Here is an 18,381-nt window from a genome sequence, read left to right as displayed (position 1 = left end):
CAGATCTCTGTGAGTTTAAGGCCAGCCTGGTCTACAAATCGAGTCCTGGACAGCCAGGACTATAAGAGAAGCCCTGTCTCAGAAGAATTAGAAGGAGAAGAAGAAGCACCAAAGAGATCTCTAGCTAGTACCAAACACCCTCCTAAGAACGGATGGCCAGCCCTACTCTTTCTTTTATTTTCTTCTTTGGAGAAATGGCCCTCAACTAAAGTTCCTGAACTCCAATTAGCCTCCAGTCTTCAGAATTCTAGGATTATAGACTCTGCCACTGAATTTTTCTAGTAACTATTATAATACTTTGCTTCTAGGGGACTACTAAGTAACATTGTGCAGGCCAGGGTCAATGGCTCCTGTGGCTGCCCTCACTGCTTTGTGCCTTCTTCTTTTTCCCACTCTCTATCCCCTCCTCCATGTCACCCCCTATCACTACTAGATAGGAGAGAAAAGAGAGCGGGGAGAGAGAGAATGAGAGAGATCCTTGAATCTAATTTCTTCTTGAGCCTGGAGTGATGGCACACACTTTTAATCCCAGCAGTTGGGAAGCAGAGGCAGACAGATCTCTGTGAGATGGTCTACAAAATCAAGTCCAGGATATCCAGGACTACAAAAGAAACCCTACCTTAAAAAAAAAAAAAAAAGCAAAACAAAACAGAAACATAACATTGGGAACAAGAGTAAGCTAAGTCCTAAAGGCATTATAAATAAATCTCCATGTCATTGCTCAGAGCTGGGGCAGACATAGAAAGTCCTTACAGTTTTAGAGAATGACAACTAATAAAGCGCAACCAACCCCCCAAAACAACCACCAGCCACCAACTCTGCCTATGGGGCTCTAGCATTTATATACCCTCTTAAAGGTTCTTAGAATTTCAGATCTGCAGCTGGCAAAACCATACCTCTGCCAGAGCATGAGGCAAATCATAGTCAGCTGCTGTGGACAGTCCAAAGCAGCTCCATATCCCCATGCCTGGGGTTAGAAAGGGAAAACATTTTCTAATATTTCTGTGCTTTTGAAAAATAAACCAAAATTCCAAAATTATCACTACAAGATCCCTTTGTGCTAAGCTAACCTCTCAAAGGTGGTGTCATTTTCCACGTCTCTAGGCAGAGGAGAGAGCCTCCAACACACGGATTCACTCACGTCATACCAGCTCCCTCATTAGGTACCCGCAGACAGGGCAGGACATAGACACAGGAAGGAAGAGTTGTTTGACATTTGTTTTTTTGTTTGTGGTTTTTTTTTGGGGGGGTTGTTGTTGTTTTGTTTTGAGACAAGGTTTTTCTGGCTGTCCTGGATTCGCTTTGTAGACCAGGCTGGACTCGAACTCACAGGGATCCGCCTGCCTTTCCCTCCCAAGTGCTGAGATTAAAGGTGTGCGCCACCACTGCCAACGGAAGAGAAGAGTTGTATAAAAAGTTCTAGAACAGGTTGAGGTAGGCCCATAGCTCACAGGTGTTAGGGAATGACACTGATCACAGTGACTTTAGAAGTTCTCAGCCTGGCGGTGGTGGCGCACGCCTTTAATCCCAGCTCTCGGGAGGCAGAGGCAGACAAATTGCTGTGAGTTCGAGGCCAGCCTGGTCTACAAAGTGAGTCCAGGACAGCCAAGGCTACACAGAGAGACCCTGTTTTGGAAAAAAAAAGAAAAAGAAAAAACAAACAAAAAGCCGAGAGAGAGAGAGAGAGAGAGAGAGAGAGAGAGAGAGGGAGAGAGAGAGACCTTAGCACAGCTGACTCCATGATGGAAGTGTCATTCACATTCTAAAACTTAGCACGTAGACAGCACCACCTGCCAAAACTAAAACAAAGGCCTAATCCATCAAAGGCCATATAGTTTGGGGAAACTCTCAAAATGTACCAACCTTGCTTTTAAGCTTCTCTAGTTTCACTTCTGGCTAACTGTTCTTGTCAATCCAGGACAAGCTTTTTGTGTTTAAAAACACACCATGAGAAAGGCTCAGTGCCACACGGGGATCCTGAACACCCATTGCAGTCACCAGCCGGCTAATAAAGACTTTCTATTAGTTAAACCCATGTCTGAGCAATCTTCTCTGGTGAATACTCCACAACACTAGAACATGCTGCTAGACGTTTGTAGATCCTAAGGAACAGGGAAAAACAAGACCTTTCTGTCAAGATCCCACCACTTGATATTATAGACATTGTTCAAATAAACACACACATAGTGAGAATTTTGCTCGGATTTCAATCATTGGTTAACCATTATTTGGCTACTTTGGAACTAGGAAAAACAACAAAGGGTGTCTATGAATATTCATATGCAAACTGAAATCTTCAAGAGATATTATTGACAAAGCAGGGTGTGTGTGTGTGTGTGTGTGTGTGTGTGTGTGTGTGTGTGTGTGTGTCTATGTCTGTGTGTGTGAGAGAGATACTTTATTGTTGTTGTTTTATTTTTTTGGTTTTTCAAGGCAGGGTTTCTCTGTGTAGCTGTCCTGGACTAACTTTGTAGACAAGGTTGGCCTTGAACTCACAGCGATCTGCCTGCCTCTGCCTCCCAAGTGCTGGAATTAAAGGTGTGCGCCACCACCGCCCAGCTGAGAGAGAAAGAATTTTCTTGTGGGAATAAAAGCCAGGGTAGAATGAACATGTACTTCAGCGACTAGTAAAAGTGCTTACCTGGCTTGTCTATTAAACTTTGACAGGGAATTAGGACCCTTATGAATGTGGCAGTAGAGTCAGACTTTGCACAGCTGTAGGGACGTGGAAAGTTGGTGCAGGCCCCTGCGATGTTAGGCATCACATCAGCCTCCACACGGCAGTTAGATCAGCAGCCAGGAAGCAAAGCTGGATGTGGCTAAGAGCAGTGACATGTTTGACACAAAGAGGACAGTCAGAGACAACCGTGTGTCTCTTTTTCCTCTCCTCCGACTTTAGTCCCCTGGAGTATCTTGCAGGAGAGCAAACGCCCTCTTCTAACCTCCATGGGCACTGTGTGCACATGCTGCACTCACATACATGCAGGCAAAGCAATTCATCTATGTAAAACATTATTTTTAAAATTAGGTAGGCAGTGCCAGGTGTGGTGGCATACACCTTTAATTCTAGCCCTTGGGAGGCAGAGGTTGGTAAAGCTCTGTGAGTTTGAGGCCAGTCTGGTCTGGTCTACAGAGTGAGAGCCAGAACGACATAATAGAGAGGCCCTGTCAACAACAAAACCAGAACAAACAATGCCGGCAAGTGGTGGCACATGCCTTTAATTCCAGCACTCATGATTACCCAGACAAAGCCTGCCTCAAAAAGCAAACAAACAGCCAGGTGTGGTGGCGCGCACACCTGAAATCCCAGCACTTGAGAGGCAGAGGCAGAGGCAGGCTGATCACTGTGAGTTCTAGGCCAGCCTGGTCTACAAGTGAGTCCAGGACAGCCAAGGATACACAGAGAAACCCTGTCTCGAAAAACCAAAACCAAACCAACCAAACAAAACAAACAAACAAAAAACCCCACCAAAACAAGCAAACAAACAAAAATAGGTGGAAATAACTGAAGAACATACATTGACCTCTGCCCTTCCTATAGATGCACAAACATACACCACATATGTATAAAGAAAGTAAACAAACCCATTAAGCGATTAGTGAGATGCAGGTGACTAAATGGTGCTATGCAGCCAGAAATGCAGACAGAGCCTGTAACCCTAACAATTAGCAAACTGACAGCAGAGGTTAACCAAGAGTTGGGGGCCAGTCTGGGCTACAGATAGAAAAGCTATCTCAATAAACAAACCAAATGCCAAGGAACAGTGATGGAAAATAGGTGATCCCAGGCATGGGCGTCCAGAAGTCTTCTCTGTGGAGGTAACATCTGAGAAAGACCAACTGGCACGGCCAAGGTGAGGAGAATGGGCTGCGTGTAGCGAATACCAAGAGAGCCGAAGTTCAGCACGGGAGAGAGCATCTCGTTCAGGGACCAGCAGCCAGTGAGAGGGGAGAAGAAACTGGAAGGGAGGGGCAGAGCCAGGTCTACACTGCGTTCTGAGTCACTGCCTTTGTACCGTGTGTGAAAAGAGTCCCTGAAGGTATAGGTGAGGCTTGCGTGTGTGTCAGAGAGAGACACAGACACAAGACGAGACAGAGAGAGGTGTCTGCATAGGTCACTTGCACAGCAGAGTCTGTCCTGGCCACCACCCTTTCCTGCTTTTTCCTTTAATGTTTGACTTTGTCTGAGCTGGCTCCTCCTGTTCTGCCTCCTTTCATGTGCCACCGTCTCTGTTTTAGGAAGTGCTGGGATTGCATCCAGGCAGGCGCTCTATCAATAGGCCCTGGTTTTCATTTTGGTTATTTTTCTTGAAATAGGGTCTCTCTTTGTAGTCCTTGCTCCCCAATGTCCTGGAGCTCTCTTTGTAGACCAGGCTGGCCTGTCTCTAAATAAATAGTAAATAAACACATGCACATATACACATACACACACACACACACACACACACACACACACACACACACACACCAATGAAAAGTTAGAGGAGAGAGAGAATTACTATATTATCATCCCCACTTTTGCCCAGGACTCTTCCCTGGATCGTTCTTATGGGTCCAAGCTGTGTCCATGTGCCCAGCTGTACCCTCCTTTTCCATCCTTGGTTACCCCACTCCTTCTCGAACTTCCATGCCGGCCCTGTTCTCCTGCAGCAGTTCTAAGCCCTCTGTGCCCTGGCCTTCTGTGCAATGGTTCGCCACTTACAGTGCGGTGGGTACTTATCACCAACCGCACTGTGGGAGATGATGTGTGAAGGTGATGAGCTCGCTCCATCTCACAACGTGCACTGAGCGATGCTGGTCAGTTGCCAGGCCAGGGGAAGTGTGAGCAGGGCCTGTGAGCAGCGGCTTATGGCAATTGTCTGCTGGGTTCTAAGGAAATGAAGGTTTGCTCATTCATTCACTCCAAAGCTACTAATCCGACCATGGGTGGCCCTATTCCTATGCGCACAGGGGGCAGCACTAATTGGACGCCTTGGTTTCAAATTAAACAACAAACCAACGAAATGGATGCTAGGTTGGAAGATGTGTTGAGGAAATGGGATTTAGGGTTTGGTCCTCAGCACCACATAAACTAAACTAATCTCCAGCCCCTGGTTTTGATACTTTAAGGGATCACCATAGCCAAGTGCGGTGACACACACCTGCAATTCCAGCATTTAGGAGGAGGCAGGAGGATCAAAAGTTCAAGGCCACCCTCCTTCTCCACTACATAGAGAGTTCAAAGATAAGCCTGTGCTTCAGAAGACTCCGTCTTTAAAACAGCAACACTCAAGGCCAGCCTGGTCTACAAAGTGAGTCCAGGACAGCCAAGGCTACACAGAGGAAGCCTGTCTTGAAAAAAAACAAAAAACAAAAAACAAAAAAAGAAGCAACAAACAAAACAAAACACCTTGCATAGGGAAATATATGAGACAATACACATTCTTTCTTTCTTTCTTTCTTTCTTTCTTTCTTTTTTTTTTTTCCAGACAGGGTTTCTCTGTGTAGCCTTGGCTGTCCTGGACTCATTTTGTAGACCAGGCTCGCCTCAAACTCACAGCGATCCACCTGCCTTTGCCTCCCAAGTGCTGAGATTAAATGTGTGCGCCACCACACCTGGCTTAGAAGTTCTATTTCTTGATGCTCTGGTGGTTAGGAAGTCCAAGTTCAAGGCATCAGCATAGTTAGTGTCTGGTGAGGGCTGTAGCTCTCTGCTTCCAACATGGTGCCTTCTTGCTGTGTGTTCACTTGGCAGAGGCAGGCCAAAAGAGTAACCAGGCTCCCTGAGCCATGATCTAAGGCCACTAATCCCATTCTTGACTGTGGGGCCCACTTTAATAAATCTATCACCTCCCAAGGATTCAGCACTTAAAACCTGTCGTGAAATGCCTTCTCTAGACCAGACTAGCCTTGAGCTCAGAGACTGGCTTGCCTCTGCTTCCTACGTACAGGCATTAAAGGTATGTGCCACCTCTGCCTGGATGCTCTTTTTTAATTAATTAATTAATTAATTAATTTTATTTTTTTGTTTTTTGAGACAGGGTTTCTCTGTGTAACAGCTCTAGCTGTCCTGGAACTTGCTCTGTAGACTAGGCTGGCCTTGAACTCACAGAGATCTACCTGCCTTTGCCCCCTCAAATGCTGGGATTAAAGGCGTGTGCTACCACCGCCTGGCTTAAATTTAATTTTTATTTTATGTGTTTGGATGTTTTTATTCCTACGTGTATGTCTGTGTACCACTTGCATGCCTGGTACTCTTGAAGGCCAGAAGAGGACGTCAGATCCCATGGAAAAGGAGTGAGGGATGGTTTTAAACAGCCATGTGGGTCCTGGGAATCTAACTCTGATCCTTTGATGTGTTTTAAGCTCATGTTGAACTTTCTTATACTTTCCAGAGCCAGCTTCCTAAGGTGACACTGCCCATAGTGGGTAGAGCCCTCCCACATCAATCATTAATCAAGAAAATGCCCCACAGACACGCCCACAAGCCAATCTGATGGAAGCAAGTTCTCAGTTGAAATGCCCTCTTCTCAGATGGCCCTAGCTTGTGTCAAGTTGACAAAAACTTATTTAGCACAGACAGAAACCTCCAAACTGTGTGTGTGTGTGTGTGTGTGTGTGTGTGTGTGTGTGTGTGTTTTGGGGTGGTGTTTGTTTAATTTACTAGCATATCTGTGTACATATATGCCTGCAAGTATGTGTGCCTCCTCGAGGGGGTTCCTGTGGAGTGTGTGTGTGTGTGTGTGTGTGTGTGTGCATGTACGTGTGCGTGTGTATTGGGGGGTGGTTGCTTAAGTTACTAGTGTATATGTATACATATCTGCCTGCAGGTGTGTGTGCCTGGAGGGTGTGCATGTGAAGTGTGTGTGTGTGTGTGTGTGTGTGTGTGTGTGTGTGTGTACAGGCACCTGGTTTAGACCTTCCAAAACCATAAGCCCAAATAAGCCTTTTTTCCCCCCTTCAAACTGTACTTGATCTTAGCCAAAAGATAATGCTATTTTCTTCATTAAATGTCAGGCATTTGTTACAGATCTAAGTAACATAGCTCCCCAGGGAAAATGGAGGAACTACACACTCAGACTCTGGACAGGGGCTGAGAGGTAAAGCCTTCACACTTCTCTAGAGACGGCTCCTGGCCGTCGGAATTAGCAGAAAGCATTCTCCATAGCCGGCTACAGTTCCTGCTTAACTGTGCACCCTGCGTTTGCTCTGGCAGTCCTCTGTGGATGGCTGGAGCGCCGTGCTGCTGGGAACAGTTCACGATCACACCTCTCCTCTTCTCCTCTCTTTTTCTGCGAAGGTCTTGCTGTGGTCTTGCCGCCCGAGACAGAGTGCCACCCTTGGCAATATCAGGCCGAGCTTTGCTCTCAGGCTCTGTCCTAGGCTGCCGAGAAACACATGCCACTTCAAGCAGGAGTTCCACCTCTTGCCTCGGAGAGTCGTAAACATGACACTTAACCTCGGTTCCTTCTTTTATGGGCTGAGGATGACAATTCCTGCCCTGTAGGCAGGATGGCCACTCCAGAGTCGCTAGGCTACTGTAGTCATATGTGTTAGTCATTTTCTAGTACCCTTAACTAAGTACCTGAGATAAATATGATGAAGGGGGAAGAATAAATGTTGGTTGACAGCCAGGGGGTGTTCAGTCCACAGTGTGCTGGAACATTATGGCAGAAGGGGCCTAGGGCAGAAGGGAATATTATGGTGCTGATGGTGGACAAATGCTTACCTGATGGTTGGCAGCGAGAGACCATAGACAAGGTCTTGAGGCACCTCCACCCGGCGATCCCTCCAACCAAGCCACACTTCCTACCAACCTGCCACCTGTGTTCACTCCTAACAGCACTCTGAAAATGAGCTGTCCAAAGGATTGACCCACTGAGTCAGCTGAGATCTAATTGCCTCTGCTGACTGACCAGCTGGGGACCAAACCTTCAACATCCCCCGCCCCCTCACCAGAAGGCGGGAGCAAGGGCCCCAGAGCTGCCCCTGCCGCACTGAGCTAATGTGGCTCAGGACTATGGGTTGCTTTCAGCATCTCACACAGATGACGCGGCCTTAACTTTGCTTCAGCACCTGTTTCCAGCCTTTCACTTCCGAGTCATAAACAACAGAGTTGCTTCCACTTACCCATTATGTCTGTGCTGAAGGTGGGAGGCCTGCTCTGGCTGTATGCTGGCCAGGCTGAGGTTCTCTCTGTAAGCATCTCAGAATATTCTTTGCCTAGGAAGACCCGGGAGCCTTGAGGGCTCTATTCTGATCCAGCTTGTGTGCATCATTCATTTATTCATTCAGCAAGCATAGTTTGAATATTACTGAGTGGCAGGCACGGACAGCTCAAGGTAGTGCCTGTTAGGCCCATCAAAGACCCCTTGCCCTACTGGAATATATATTCTTGCAGAAGAAATGGAAAACAAAGCAGATTAAGTGTACATATATAGGGCTGGAGAGATGGCTCAGTGGTTAAGAGCGCCACCTGCTCTTCCAGAGGTCCTGAGCTCAATTCCCAGCAACCACATGGTGGTTCCTGACCATCTGTAATGTGATCTGGCGCCATCTTCTGGCCTATAGGTTTACATGCACGCAGAACACTGTATACATAATAAATAAATAAATAAATCCTTTTTAAAATAAAGTGTACATATATAGTTCCACTGAACACGCAGAGGGCCCAGAGTTCAATTTCCAGGAGTACAAAATAAAACTGAAAGCAGGTGAACAAGAGAGATCTGTAGTATGTTAGTATGGTGAGTGACGTCAGTCAAATGAGGAAGCCGAGAGGAGCCACCTGCCTAGTCTGGCCTCATCCTCCACTCTTCTCGCCATGCGGCCCTTTCTCCATCACCACTCAGAAACAACTCTACACCAAAGGGTCCACATGGCCAATGATTCTCTCCTCCTAAAACTCATGTCTCATTCAATCAATGGTAGCACTCCCATGCGTGGAGCAGTGCCTGGGACCTACCAGTGAGAGTCACCGCATCACACGTATGTCCAACGCTCCTTTGTCCCCACTTCCCTTCACTGAAATAGAACAAAATCCCTATTTTCCTTTAAGGCCAGTCCAGCAAGGAGTAAACAAGAACATTAAGGTGTGTTCTAAGCCAGGTAACACTAGATGTTATAACGATGTATCTGGTCTCTACCCTTGATGCACCCAACCTTATCTAATTTCAGAAGCTAAGGACTTAAGAGCTGTTTGGTACTTGGATGTGAGACAGACACACCTCTCTAGAAATGCCATGTCAAACAAAATAAAAGCAGGAGTCTTCCCTCCGTCAGCAGATCCAAGGGACTGTGCCACACCACTCCATAGCCCCATTCCAAAGGGACTTGTCATTGTCTAAATACAGCTGATCACAGGACAAGTGCGTCAAGAGGCGCACCCACTTAAAAGCCTCAGTGCAGTAGTGACACATCGCTTCTGCTCACACAGCTGTGGCAGGAGCCACTTGTATGACCACTCCCACCAGCCAGGGGAGCTATGACTTGGGTTCCAGTTTGGACAGATGCTTTCTAGCAACAGTCAGATGCTGTGGACAGAGATCATCGCTGGTGGACGGTGTTTTTAGCCTCTGCCATTAGCCAGTGGAATAAATGCTATCCGAAGAAAGCCAAGGTGCTGGCATGACCCAAGAAAGGCACCTAATGTTACAAAGCAGGACTTCCTGAGGACGAAGCTGTCAGGTGACTCAGAAAGGCAAAACTTATTCTGCCAGTAAAGGAACAGGAAGGTGATTGTCAGCAGAGAGACAAGCAGAAGCAAGGTATGGAAAGGAGACAAGGTGTCGTAACTCACCCTGGAAACTGCTGATGGGAACATTGCTGAGCTACACCGTCAGAGAGAAGGAAACTGGACCCGGGGAGCCAAGCACAGAGCAGATTATGGTGGGTCCCTGGCTGCGATGTGGGTGTGATTTTGAGGCCAGGCTGGTCTACATAGCAAGCTCCAGGAGATCCCAGACTGCATAGACAAACTCTGTCTCAATAACCTCAAAACAACAAAGTGAGACGTTTACTTTAAAATTTCTATTTTAGAGCCGGGCATTGGTGGCACACACCTTTAATCCCAGCACTCTGGAGGCAGAGGCAGGAGGATCACTGTGAGTTCCAGGCCAGCCTGGTCTACAAAGCAAGTCTAGGACAGCCAAGGCTATACACAGAGAAACCCTGTCTCGAAAAACCAAAAATAAAGAAATAAATAAATAAAATTTCTATTTTAAAGTAAAGCTTTGTGGTTCACACCTGTCCTGATCCCCTCCAGGGCAGGCAGGTCCCTGGGGGGGTCACTGGGCAGACAGCTTAGTCTACTTGCAAATTTTCTGGCTACTGATTCAAAGACAAACTGAGGTTTTTCTCTGACCCTCACATGCACTCAATGTGGGCCTGCACACACACACATGTTGCAGTTATTTTACCAGGATAGCCTAATACTGCTTATTATCAGGCCTATAATTATTATTATGGCAGCATTTTTCTAACCCACTAACAATCAATCAAGACACCGACACCTGTTATATTTTACTGTTTTTTTGTTTTTCGAGACAGGGTTTCTCCATGTAGCACTGGCTGTCCTGGACTCACTTTGTAGACCAGGCTGGCCTCGAACTCACAGAGATCCACCTGCCTCTGCCTCCCAAGTGCTGGGATTAAAGGCATGTGCCACCACAGCCACCACTGCCCGGCAACACCTGTTATATTTTAAGATAGCCTTAGCTAACCTGGGGCAGGGCAGCTAGTAATCTCCTAAAGTACTTCCCATAGTGGGGCAGATATGGGACACCTGCTCCAAATCCATGCCATCTGCTTCTAATAATTTCTATCAAGCTACCTCCCATCCACAATCCCAAATACTTGCTAATTATCATCATCTGGGCCAAGTCTCCATCCACACCGGCCACGTGCTTCTCCTCCACCTAACTCATGACAGAGCCTCCTTCTTCCTCCTCTCCTCTCCTCTGGTCTCTCCTCCTCCCAAGATTCTCTCTGTCTCCCCAAGCCCCGGAATCGTAGCCATGCCTATCCCATTTGCCCTGCCCAGGTGTGATGACCTTTTATTGGTCAAGGCTCTTAGGCAAGGTACATAGAGAACAAGCAGTAATTAGCATAACAATACATCAGACCAACCTCCAACACATATGTAGGCATACACACAAACCTGAATTAAAAAGCCTTCTGTCTTTTTAAAAAATATATATGTGTGTGTGTATATATATATGTGTGTGTGTGTGTGTGTGTGTGTGTGTGTGTGTGTTAGTATATATACAGTGCTCTGTCTGTACGTACACCTGCAGGCCAGAAAAGGGCATCAGAACACATTACAAATGGTTGTGAGTCACCATATGGATGCTGGGAATTGAACTCAGGACCTCTAGGAAGAGCAGACAGTGCTCTTAACCTCTGAGCCGTCTCTCCAGCTGAAGCCTCCTGTCTTTAATCCCAGCAGTTGGGAGGCAGAGGCAGATGGATCTCTCTAAGTTTGAGGCCAGCCTGGTCTACAGAGTGAATTCCAGGCTAGCCAAGGGTACATAGAGAAACACTGTCCTAAATAAATAAATAAATAAAGTCGGTCTGTGTTAACTTGAACATTCTGTAGCTGCTTAATTCTTATCCCAGTGCATAAAGGAAGAGGGTTCTGCTGATTTGCCAGGACATCCAGTGTATACCACCACACCCAGCCTTGCAATTTGATTTTAAAAATAACTTTAAAAGTTTTCAATTTAGTCTATTTCAATCTGTGCTGCTAAGGCTCCAATTCAGAGAGCTTTGTGCATGCTAGGCAAGTGTTTTTTGTTTTTGACAAGTTTTATTTACTTTTTTTTTTTAAGTTTAAAGTCACATTTAGTGTGGGAGGGAAGGGTGTGACTGTCAAAGAGTGCATGTGGAGGTCAGAGGGGAGCCTGCCGGAGTCAGGTCACTCCTTTCACCACTGGGTCCTGGGAATCCCACTCAGGTTACCAGTCCCCAGGCTTACTCACTGACAGCCCAAAGGTGGCTCCAGGCTGTCTTCAGTACATCTCAGTGGTATGCACCATCACAACATGATTAACTACATAAAGAAAAAAAGATTTGTTTTTTAAAGTCATGTGTACATGTGTGTATTCATGCACGGGTATGTGCAGGTGAATGTGAACATCCAGGGGGGTCAGAAGTGTTGGATCCCCAAGAGCTGGAATTCCAGGCGGGTTTGGGGTTCTCATGGCCTCTGGAAGAGCAGTATAGGCTCTTAACTGCTGAGCCATCTCTCCAGCACTTTATTTACTTTTTAAAGTCAAAGTACATACATATGGTTAAACAAAAAACAAAAAACAAAAACTAGCCGGGCAGTGGTGGCGCACACCTTTAATCCCAGCACTTGGGAGGCAGAGGCAGGTGGATCTCTGTGAGTTCGAGGCCAGCCTGGTCTACAAAGTGAGTCCAGGACAGTCAAGGCTACACAGAAACAAAACAAAACAACAACAAAAAAACAAAACCAAAAAACAACAACAAAAAACCCCAAAACTAACAGCACTAAATAGGTTTAGTACAGATATCTGTCCCACCTCTTCCTGTCCCAGGTTTGCTATAAGCAACAACCACTCTTTTTTTGTTTTTTGTTTTTTGTTATTTTATCTCTAGTTGCCAACTGGCTTCAAACTTCAGATGTAGCCAAGGATGCCCTTGAACTCCTGGTACTTTCCAAGTGTTGGACTCAGACATGCATCGCCACACCTCACTGCAGCCAGCACTCTTAGGCTGTTTTGTTTTTGTGCTGGTTGCCCCAGTAATTGCTTCTCCAGCCCTGAACAATGTGCATTTCTTGATAATTCTGGACAACATCAAATTAAGATTGGCTCCCTGCTCTGTGTGTGCGAGTTTAATTCACCTATAGCTTGTCCTTCCGTTCTCCAGTGAGTTTTTGTCCTTGTAGTTTGAGCCTTTCCATTTGATGTCAGTCAGCTTCAGCTAGCATGAGCCCCCAGGTCTGTAAGCATGGCTAACCCAGATACCACTTTTCTTTTCATTTCTGGAGGGCTGGGAAGCAATGGAGGAGGTGGCTCAGAACATGGTACCCCAGTGCATGAGCATTTGGTGTGCTTGATTTGTGTGAACTGGAGGACAGAGGAAGGGGTGTGCTTGATTAGTGTGAACTGACAGACATAGGAAGGAGCATGCTTGATTAGTGTGAACTAACAGACATAGGAAGGGGTGTGCTTCATTAGTGTGAACAGAGAGACATAGGAAGGAGTGTGCTTCATTAGTGTGAATTGGGGGACATAGGAAGGGGCCTGCTTGTTTAGTGTGAACTGGCAGACATAGGAAGGGGTGTGCTTGTTTAGTGTGAACTGGCAGACATAGGAAGGGGTGTGCTTGTTTAGTGTGAACTGACAGACATAGGAAGGGGTGTGCTTAGTGTGAACTGACAGACATAGGAAGGGGTGTGCTTAGTGTGAACTGACAGACATAGGAAGGGGTGTGCTTGTTTAGTGTGAACTGGCAGACATAGGAAGGGGTGTGCTTGTTTAGTGTGAACTGGCAGACATAGGAAGGGGTGTGCTTGGTTAGTGTGAACTGGCAGACATAGGAAGGGGTGTGCTTGGTTAGTGTGAACTGACAGACATAGGAAGGGTCTCAGACACAAAGTCTTTCTGGTCCTCCGTCCTCTTTCCTGCTGTTCTCTCTCCTCCTAGGCTAGACTCCACTTCCTAGTGAGTTCTCACAGTGCGGGGCCGGGAGCTGAAAGCTTCTTCCTCAGAGTTTGGTTCAGTCAGGCATTGTAAGATGTGGGTGGCAGCCTGGTCACAGGAGTCATGCCTGTGGAGGGGATTACGAGGCCCTGATCTCTGTTGCTGTCTCCTCTGCCTCTGCTTGTGCCTACATGACACTTCTACCCTGACTCATCTCTTCCCAGAGGCCAAACCATTGGAGCCATTTGATCTTCGACCCTGATGTTTCACAACATACGCTCGCCCAAACTCTCTTTACTTCCCCAGTCACTAGTGTTAAGTATGTGGAGGTGTTTTGAATGAGTTATATCCTCCATAGGCCCACGTATCTGAACACTTAGTCCTGGCTGGTAGTGCTGTTTTGGGGAAGTTAGGGACGCTTTAAGAGGGAGAGCCTTCTTGTGGGTTTCTGGATCCTTCTATTTGCCTGGTGCCACTCAGAGAAAGGATAAGCAGGCTACCAAAATGAGACTTGATAGCTTATGATCATATAGTGGGGGAGGAGACAGAACTAGGGGAGCAGAAAAGGGTGAAAGTGGGAGAAAGGGAGGAAGGGGAGGATACAAGTGATTGCGTGGCAATTGAGATGTAATCTGAATAAATTAAGTAAATAAAAAAAATCAAGCTAAAAGAAAGCAAGAGAGAGCCTTGTGGAACTGGGCTTTGACTGTCCCCCTACACACACACACACACACACACACACACACACACACACACACACACACTTCCAGTTCATTCTCTCTGATTCCTTCCTGTGGGTGGGGCGTAATCTTCCAGCTTCCAACTCTGGCCATGTGCCGTCATGTCTCTCTCCTCCGCCATCATCAACTCTCTCTGGATCTATAAGCCACAATAAATTCTTCCAAGCCAGGCATGGTGGCACATGCCTTTAATTCTAGCACTCGGGGAGGCAGAGGCAGGGGGATCTCTGGAGTTGGTTTACAGGCGTAAGTTCCAGGGCCAGGACTACATAGAGAAACCCTGTTTTAAAAAAAAAAAAAAGAAAGAAAGAAAGAAAGAAATGAAAAAAGAAAGAAGGAGACAGACAGAAAGAGGACAACTACTCTGTTGCAGGATATTTAATTATTGTGCACAGAAAACCTAATTGTTACTAAAATATAAATACACAAATGGATGTCAGACACAGTTCCATAGATAAGAATGCTAAAGAACTGAAAGTTCCTGCCTATTTGGAGTTGCTTGGGAGAGAGCTTGTGGTCTTTTCTCTATGACCCGAAGCAAAGTCAGCTTGGTGGTCTTAAACTGCGCCACCTTAAAGGTGAAATGGTTCAGGCCCCTCCTGACTTGGCTTAGAGCTCCCCTATGACAGTGACGTGGTTCAGCCTGCCAAGGGTAGCGGAGGAGCTAGAGACTTATTTTATAGCAACTGGGACTCCTTTACTTTTGTCTTGGAAGAGTTCTCATGGAAGGAGCTCCAGATAAGAAATAGGCATTTTCTCTCTGGGTTTGCAGGGCCAGCAGAGGAGCAGCTGGCAGGACACAAGTAAAACAGAATTCTAGGACAGAGCTGAGGAGCCATCATGGGTTTCGAGGCCCTCAAAAGAAGGTAGACTAATTCTGTAGAAAGACACAGTGCTTTCTAAAGAACTAACAGTTTAGTTGTAGAATCAAGCTTGGAAATAGATAACTTGTATATAGTTCAAAAATTAAAGTTACTGTGCTGAGCTAGGAGGTTTTTACCTCACTTTAAACTTCCTGTGTCTTTATGGTAGCAATATTAGAATACTTTAAAAATATAAATATTACGCTGGACATGGTGGCACATATATTTAATCCCAGCACTTGGGAGGCAGAGGCAGGCAGATCACTGTGAGTTCAAGGCCAGCCTGGTCTACAAAAAAAACGAAGTCCAGAACAGCCAAAGCTACACCGAGAAACCCTGTCTCAAAAAACAAACAAACAAACAAACAAACAAACAAACAGAGAAACCTGTCTTGAAAAACCAAAAACAAACAAAAACCAAAACAACAACAGCAACAACAACAATATATATATATTGTCTTACTGTGTTTGTCTTTCATGTCACAGCATGAGTTCTTATGTATCTCTGGCTGGTCTGAAACTCATCAAGATCCTCCTGCCTCTGTTTCCTGGGTGCGGAGATTAAACACATGTGCCACCATACCTGGCTTTCTTTCTTTCTTTCTTTCTTTCTTTTTTTAAAGATTTATTTATTATATATATGGTGTTCTGCCTCCATGTGTGTCTGCAGGCCAGAAGAGGACACCAGATCTCATTATAGATGGTTGTGAGCCATCATGTGGATGGTGGGAATTGAACTCAGGACCTTTGAAGAGCAACTTCTAAGCCATCTCTCCAGCCCATACCTGGCTCTTTTCCCCCTCCCCCCAGGTTTTTTGTTTGTTTGTTTGTTTGTTTTTAAACAAGGTCTCATGTACTCCATGCTGGCTTTGAACTCATTATGTAGTCAAGGGTGACCCTGAACTCCTGATCTTCCTGCCTTCATCTCTCCAGGACAGAGATTACAGGAGTATGTCATATGTCACCAGGCCAGTTTATACAGTGCTGCAGACTGAACTCTGCCCTTGTGCATGCTAGGTAAGCACTCTACAAACTGAGTGCCTCAAAACTTCCTTCCTTTAAAACAACAACAACAACAACAACAACAACAACAACAACAACAAACCCTTTAAAAACAAAAAATGGGAGTCCGGGCTGGAAAATGAGACAGAATTTCTTGCAATCTCGGCTAGACTCGAATTCACTGAGGTATACCAGGCTGGCCTCCATGTTGTAGAGATGACCCTGCACCACCAACCGTCTACACGCTGGGGTTACGAGCATGTGCCATCACTCTCAACTGAGGCTTCCTCATGTTCGGTAAATATGCTGGTTTGTTTAGCTCTTCATCTACTGGTGGACATTTGGGTTTTACCTTTTGGCTACTATGGAGTTTTGTAACCTGCTCAAAAGTGTAGCTCCTCTGTTAACACTGGCTTTAATCTTTAGCATAACAGAGGCCATTTTGTTTTTAAATCTCCATTTTGATCATCAGGTGAAATTAAGTTCAGGTTCTCAGCTCTACCTCCTGGGAGCTTGAACAGCCTTTTACAATACAATTTGGTACTTGAATGTTCTGCTTGAATTAATGATACATGCTCTACTTAAACAAAACCACAATACCCTGCTATGGTCCTTTCTCCAGGATCGGTGAGGAACTGGAAAGTCCCCAAACCTATGTTCTAGCCAATCAGCTTAAAATGCTTTGTCTAGCTACCTGGATACAAAGTACTCAGAACAAAATTGATACTTCTTGTGTTTAGCTAGTCAAAATGATGTAATGCTGCTCTCCCCCATTGCTTCTTGCCTGCTTATGAGTACCTGGATTTTCTTTTTCTTTTTTTTTCTTTTTTTTTTTTTTCCAGAGACAAGGTCTTTCTGTGTTAGCCTTGGCTGTCCTGGACTCGCTTTGTGGACCAGGCTGGCCTCAAACTCACACCCGCTTGCCTCTGCCTCCCCAGTGCTAGGATTAAAGGCGTGCGCCACCACACCCGGCTCTTAGCTGGTTTTTCTTATGAAACGCCTACCTTAGAAACAGACCGGCATCACAGTTAGGCTCCCGAGCCCTCTCTGCAGCCCTGATTACAATCAGGCTTGTCTTGGGTGTGTGTTCACTCAATAAATCGTCACCATCTCACTGAGTGGTCTGTGCACAGGTCTTGTACTACAACAGAACAATGCTGCGTGAGTTTGCTTTTACTGGTATCTTCAAATCATGTGGTACTGGGTTAGACTCAGAGCCTTGTACATGCTGGGTAAACACACTGAGCTGCAGCCTCAGCTCTCAAGTACCTTTTGGTTTGTTTGTTTTTTCCTGTTAAAATGATCTTTAAAATTTGTATTTGTTGATTTGCTTATTGAGATTTTCTTTAATGTGTACGAGTGTTTTGCCTATACGTCTGTATGTGCACCCGCTGCATTTCTGGCAGGCCTGCAGGGATCTGAAGAGGGTGTGGTGGAGACCAGAGCCCTAGAACTAAAGCTACAGATGCTTATAAACCATTGTGGGTGCTGGGAATCCAAATTTGGTCCTCTGCAAGAACGGCAAGTGCTCTTAACCGTGGAGCCATCTCTCCATCTTCACCCACCTTTTAAATAGCTCATACGTGTGGGGTTATCCCTTGGACTGGGGTCACCTACAAGGGGCTACACTCTTAAAGAAAACTCTCTTTTTTCCCCCTGAAAAGCCATCAACAGTCAGGGGCAGGAGCTCATTAGCCCCATCCCCCACCCGCCATGTTGGAATCTTAGTTGTCTTTATCTTGTGTTGAGGGGACAACCACAGTGGCTGCGGCTTCACGTGCATTGCTGTGCGATCAGGTCTAGAAGACACTGCTTCTCTCTGGACCTCCCTGACCTCCGGCTCTTAAAATCTTGCAATTCCTTCACACAGGATAGTCCTGTAGACACGTTTCATTTATGCCTGAACACCCCACTGACATTCCCTGAACTTTGGCCAACTGTTACTTCAAGTAAAGTTTTAATTGTTTTTGTTTGTTTGTTTGTTTGTTTTTGAGAATTGACACAGACTTGGGAGAGCAATACTACGTGATGATTCTTCCCTAGCTTTGGTGAGGTGTTATTGGCAGATAAACGTTGCGCATCAGCGACACACCTATAACCCCAGCACTTGGGAGGTACAGACAGAAGGATC

The sequence above is a fragment of the Acomys minous genome (genome assembly GCF_964271855.1).
Source record: "Acomys minous genome assembly, chromosome: 17".
NCBI lineage: Eukaryota > Metazoa > Chordata > Mammalia > Rodentia > Muridae > Acomys > Acomys minous.
This window is presented reverse-complemented; position numbering follows the sequence as displayed.